General features: G+C 35.9%; 1 non-coding gene across 1 annotated transcript; it reads left to right on the forward strand.

Moving 5' to 3' along the window:
• The first annotated feature begins 604 nt into the window (after nucleotides 1–604).
• TRNAS-ACU (transfer RNA serine (anticodon ACU)) lies at nucleotides 605–678 on the forward strand. The gene has a single exon. It is a non-coding gene; the product is annotated as a tRNA-Ser (tRNA).
• The last annotated feature ends 5462 nt before the right edge of the window (nucleotides 679–6140 follow it).

Consider the following 6140-nt stretch of genomic DNA (forward strand, 5'->3'; position numbering starts at 1 on the left):
GCACACAGGTAAGGAATTAAGAAAATCTTTATTTAAGGGTGAAAATGTTTCTCACAAAATCGTTGCCCCAATGCATCATTGAAATTCAAGCTGGAAAGATGATTTTAATATATCACTTGTACATTTTGTATTGCTCTTCTGGTGACAATGTAATTTGTTTTTGTCAATTACCCTTTTAATAATAGGGTAAAGAAAATTAAGTGGATTTTTTAAAGAAAACTATACTGTCAATATACTATTAAAACAAATTAAAATGGTAAAAGTTATTGTACTTTAAGTAAAAATAAAAGAGCAAAAATATCAATCCCAGTTTTGATTACTTAAATTAACAAAAAAAATGCATATAGCAAAGGATAGTTTCAATCTGCCTACCTCTGGGTTATGGGCCCAGCATGCTTCCATTGCAGTACTCTGCTGCACATGTAAGTGCAAGAGATCCTGAAGCACTCAGTCATCATGGGAAAGTACCAATGTGTTTCTTCGTTGGTTGATGGAAGAAACATCTTACAAAAACTCTCCAGATTATTGACTTTTTAAAGTTTTTCTAGGAAACGTTCTAGATGTATGCTTATTAGCCTTTGTCAGTATGGAGTTTTTGCAAAGTGTCTCTGTGGCGCAATCGGTTAGTGTGTCCGGCTACTAACCAAAAGGTTGGTGGTTCAATCCCACCCAGGGACGTAATTGACCTTGTTATCAAGTTTTGGTGATCTTTAAGTAGACAAGTCAACATTTCAAACCCCCTGTTATGGTGTAGGGTACCTGGCCTTCTCTGATGTAATCAGAGTTAGATTTGATTAATTGATTTTATAAAAACAGCTAGGAAGCACAATTTAGCAGTGGGTTGCAGAGAAAAAGAAATATGCTGGCAAAAAAAATCCAATTGAGTGATTAAACAGCTCTTCATTTTCTGGCTTTATTTTTATGCTAACAAATTTGTTCTCTGAAAAGTGTCCACAAAGCCAAGTCTCTGATTAACACCTTTGTAGGGATGGTTTTTCACCTATTACTAAATTAAACTTGCTTCATTGGAAAGGCAGCAAGATGCATCCTCATTTCAATGTCTACTGAAATAATACAGGTTGACACCAGGAAACATTAACGCCACTGCATCCTTGCTGCTTTCTCATGTAGCAGTCTGTTTAATGTGAAAACAAGGTGATATCTAATTAGCACACAGGTAAGGAATTAAGAAAATCTTTATTTAAGGGTGAAGATGTTTCTCACAAAATCGTTGCCCCAATGCATCATTGAAATTCAAGCTGGAAAGATGATTTTAATATATCACTTGTACATTTTGTATTGCTCTTCTGGTGACAATGTAGTTTGTTTTTGTCAATTACCCTTTTAATAATAGGGTAAAGAAAATTAAGTGGATTTTTTAAAGAAAACTATACTGTCAATATACTATTAAAACAAATTAAAATGGTAAAAGTTATTGTACTTTAAGTAAAAATAAAAGAGCAAAAATATCAATCCCAGTTTTGATTACTTTAATTAACAAAAAAAATGCATATAGCAGAGGATAGTTTCAATCTGCCTACCTCTGGGTAATGGGCCCAGCATGCTTCCATTGCAGTACTCTGCTGCACATGTAAGTGCAAGAGATCATGAAGCACTCACTCATCATGGGAAAGTACCAATGTGTTTCTTCATTGGTTGATGGAAGAAACATCTTACAAAAACTCTCCAGATTATTGACTTTTTAAAGTTTTTCTAGGAAACGTTCTAGATGTATGCTTATTAGACTTTGTCAGTATGTACTTTTCGCAAAGTGTCTCTGTGGCGCAATCGGTTAGTGTGTCCGGCTACTAACCAAAAGGTTGGTGGTTCAATTCCAACCAGGGACGTAATTGACCTTGTTATCAGATTTTGGTGATCTTTAAGTAGACAAGTCAAAATTTCAAACCCCCTGTTATGGTGTAGGGTACCTGGCCTTCTCTGATGTAATCAGAGTTAGATTTGATTCAGTGATTTTATAAAAACAGCTAGGAAGCACACTTTAGCAGTGGGTTGCAGAGAAAAAGAAATATGCTGGCAAAAAAAATCCAATTGAGTGATTAAACAGCTCTTCATTTTCTGGCTTTATTTTTATGCTAACAAATTTGTTCTTTGAAAAGTGTCCACAAAGCCAAGTCTCTGATTAACACCTTTGTAGGGATGGTTTTTCACCTATTACTAAATTAAACTTGCTTCATTGGAAAGGCAGCAAGATACATCCTCATTTCAATGTCTACTGAAATAATACAGGTTGACACCAGGAAACATTAACGCCACTGTGTCCTTGCTGCTTTCTCATGTGGAAGTCTGTTTAATGTGAAAACAAGGTGATATCTAATTAGCACACAGGTAAGGAATTAAGAAAATCTTTATTTAAGGGTGAAGATGTTTCTCACAAAATCGTTGCCCCAATGCATCATTGAAATTCAAGCTGGAAAGATGATTTTAATATATCACTTGTACATTTTGTATTGCTCTTCTGGTGACAATGTAGTTTGTTTTTGTCAATTACCATTTTAATAATAGGGTAAAGAAAATTAAGTGGATTTTTGAAAGAAAACAATACTGTCAATATACTATTAAAACAAATTAAAATGGTAAAAGTTATTGTACTTTAAGTAAAAATAAAAGAGCCAAAATATCAATCCCAGTTTTGGATTACTTTAATTAACAAAAAAAAATGCATATAGCAGAGGATAGTTTCAATCTGCCTACCGCTGGGTTATGGGCCCAGCATGCTTCCATTGCTGTACTCTGCTGCACATGTAAGTGCAAGAGATCATGAAGCACTCACTCATCATGGGAAAGTACCAATGTGTTTCTTCGTTGGTTGATGGAAGAAACATCTTACAAAAACTCTCCAGATTATTGACTTTTTAAAGTTTTTCTAGGAAACGTTTTAGATGAATGCTTATTAGCCTTTGTCAGTATGGACTTTTGCAAAGTGTCACTGTGGCGCAATCAGTTAGTGTGCACGGCTATTAACCAAAAGGTTGGTGGTTCAATCCCACCCAGGGACGTAATTGACCTTGTTATCAGATTTTGGTGATCTTTAAGTAGACAAGTCAAAATTTCAAACCCCCTCTTATGGTGTAGGGTACCTGGCCTTCTCTGATGTAATCAGAGTTAGATTTGATTCAGTGATTTTATAAAAACAGCTAGGAAGCACAATTTAGCAGTGGGTTGCAGAGAAAAAGAAATATGCTGGCAAAAAAATCCAATTGAGTGATTAAACAGCTCTTCATTTTCTGGCTTTATTTTTATGCTAACAAATTTGTTCTCTGAAAAGTGTCCACAAAGCCAAGTCTCTGATTAACACCTTTGTAAGGATGGTTTTTCACCTATTACTAAATTAAACTTGCTTCATTGGAAAGGCAGCAAGATGCATCCTCATTTCAATGTCTACTGAAATAATACAGGTTGACACCAGGAAACATTAACGCCACTGCATCCTTGCTGCTTTCTCATGTGGAAGTCTGTTTAATGTGAAAACAAGGTGATATCTAATTAGCACACAGGTAAGGAATTAAGAAAATCTTTATTTAAGGGTGAAAATGTTTCTCACAAAATCGTTGCCCCAATGCATCATTGAAATTCAAGCTGGAAAGATGATTTTAATATATCACTTGTACATTTTGTATTGCTCTTCTGGTGACAATGTAGTTTGTTTTTGTCAATTACCATTTTAATAATAGGGTAAAGAAAATTAAGTGGATTTTTAAAAGAAAACAATACTTTCAATATACTATTAAAACAAATTAAAATGGTAAAAGTTATTGTACTTTAAGTAAAAATAAAAGAGCAAAAATATCAATCCCAGTTTTGATTACTTAAATCAACAACAAAAAATGCATATAGCAAAGGATAGTTTCAATCTGCCTACCTCTTGGTTATGGGCCCAGCATGCTTCCATTGCAGTACTCTGCTGCACATGTAAGTGCAAGAGATCCTGAAGCACTCACTCATCATGGGAAAGTACCAATGTGTTTCTTCGTTGGTTGATGGAAGAAACATCTTACAAAAACTCTCCAGATTATTGACTTTTTAAAGTTTTTCTAGGAAACGTTCTAGATGTATGCTTATTAGCCTTTGTCAGTATGTACTTTTTACAAAGTGTCTCTGTGGCGTAATCGGTTAGTGTGTCTGGCTACTAACCGAAAGGTTGGTGGTTCAATCCCACCCAGGGACGTAATTGACATTGTTATCAGATTTTGGTGATCTTTAAGTAGACAAGTCAAAATTTCAAACTCCCTGTTATGGTGTAGGGTACCTGGCCTTCTCTGATGTAATCAGAGTTAGATTTGATTCAGTGATTTTATAAAAACAGATAGGAAGCACAATTTAGCAGTGGGTTGCAGAGAAAAAGAAATATGCTGGCAAAAAAAAAAAACAATTGAGTGATTTAAACAGCTCTTCATTTTCTGGCTTTATTTTTATGCTAACAAATTTGTTCTCTGAAAAGTGTCCACAAAGCCAAGTCTCTGATTAACACCTTTGTATGGATGGTTTTTCACCTATTACTAAATTAAACTTGCTTCATTGGAAAGGCAGCAAGATGCATCTTCATTTCAATGTCTACTGAAATAATACAGGTTGACACCAGGAAACATTACCGCCACTGCATCCTTGCTGCTTTCTCATGTAGAAGTCTGTTTAATGTGAAAACAAGGTGATATCTAATTAGCACACAGGTAAGGGATTAAGAAAATCTTTATTTAAGGGTGAAAATGCTTCTCACAAAATCGTTGCCCCAATGCATCATTGAAATTCAAGCTGGAAAGATGATTTTTTTTTTTCAAAACAATGTTTATTGAAGAAAGGTAGAGATAGATGTACAAAATTCCATGTCTGGATTCATAGTGGAGAGGTACAAATAACAGAAATACGAGGTAGGTCAGGGTCATACAAGAAAGTCTCGGTATGTGGAAAATACATGCATAATTACATATAGTACATGTAAGAATTTGGTAATAAATGATATCTATAGGATATATTCCACTCCTATTGTCTAGGGTTACCATTTTGCTTAGTGAAATGTGAGATCTGGTATTAAAGAGACATGAAGGTTTCTAGTGGAAGTAAAGACTTGTAATAAGCCTCAGTATCTGACCATATAGACCCTTAGCAGCTGAGAGACCACTACAGACAAGGAGAAAGAAAACAGAAAGTGAAGAGATAATAACCCTTCTTCAAATAATTTTCTATTTTATAAAGAAGATTGGTTAGGTAGAAAAATCGAATTCGTATAGATTGTAGAGGGAAGAGAAATGAGAGGAGAAAGAAAGAAAGAGAGGGGGTGGGAGATGGAAGGGAAGGGGGGGGTGGACAAGACATGAAGACAGGACAACATACAGCATCGTTCTCTAAAGGGAAAACCATACCATAAGGTTGTCAGGTTGGATATATGTCCTGTGGACTGCGATAAGTAGACATTATTTACCGGCTCAACACATTTCAAGCTTAACATAGTTAATAACATTAATCAATCTGTCTATACAAATACCAAGTGGTGGGTTCGAAAATTTTCTGGATTCTGAGCTGAGTGGCATTATCAAAGCTTTGTATAACAGTTTCCCATTTCCTATAGAATCTAGGGGCCCCTGACTCTATATCCGGTACTAGAGCCTGTCGCTCGTAAAATATGTTGTTTAGCAGAGAGGTTCTCATTTCTGTAATAGATGGAGGTTGTCTGTGTAACCAATGGGTGAGGATTAATTTTTTAGCGATAGTGAGGATAACTGTCAGGGCAGGTATAATCTTCTGTTTGTGTGGTCCCAGGTCCCAATCTGAAAAGCAGTAAAATAGACATGCGGTAGGGAGCTTGGTGATTCGAACTGAAAAGATATCATTAACATGGTTTATCAGTTTGTCCCAGAAAGTTCTTATTTTCCTGCAGTCCCAGAAGTTATGATAGTATGTGGCCTCAGCCATCCCACATTTAAAACATCGACCCGTAGAGGCCAGGGTGAAATAGGAATGCTGTTTCGGGGAGATGTAGGCTCTATTTAAGAATTTGAGGTGCGTTTCCTGCAAAGCTGCGGATTTTAAATATTTAAATGTGGGGGACAGTTTGGACATAAGTACCGACATAGCCGGGAAATCAGGTATGTCCCGCTGCCAGCGCGAGTGGAGAGCACTTTGCA

This window comes from Pseudophryne corroboree, unplaced genomic scaffold, assembly GCF_028390025.1.
Source record: "Pseudophryne corroboree isolate aPseCor3 unplaced genomic scaffold, aPseCor3.hap2 scaffold_389, whole genome shotgun sequence".
NCBI classification, from domain to species: Eukaryota; Metazoa; Chordata; class Amphibia; order Anura; family Myobatrachidae; genus Pseudophryne; species Pseudophryne corroboree.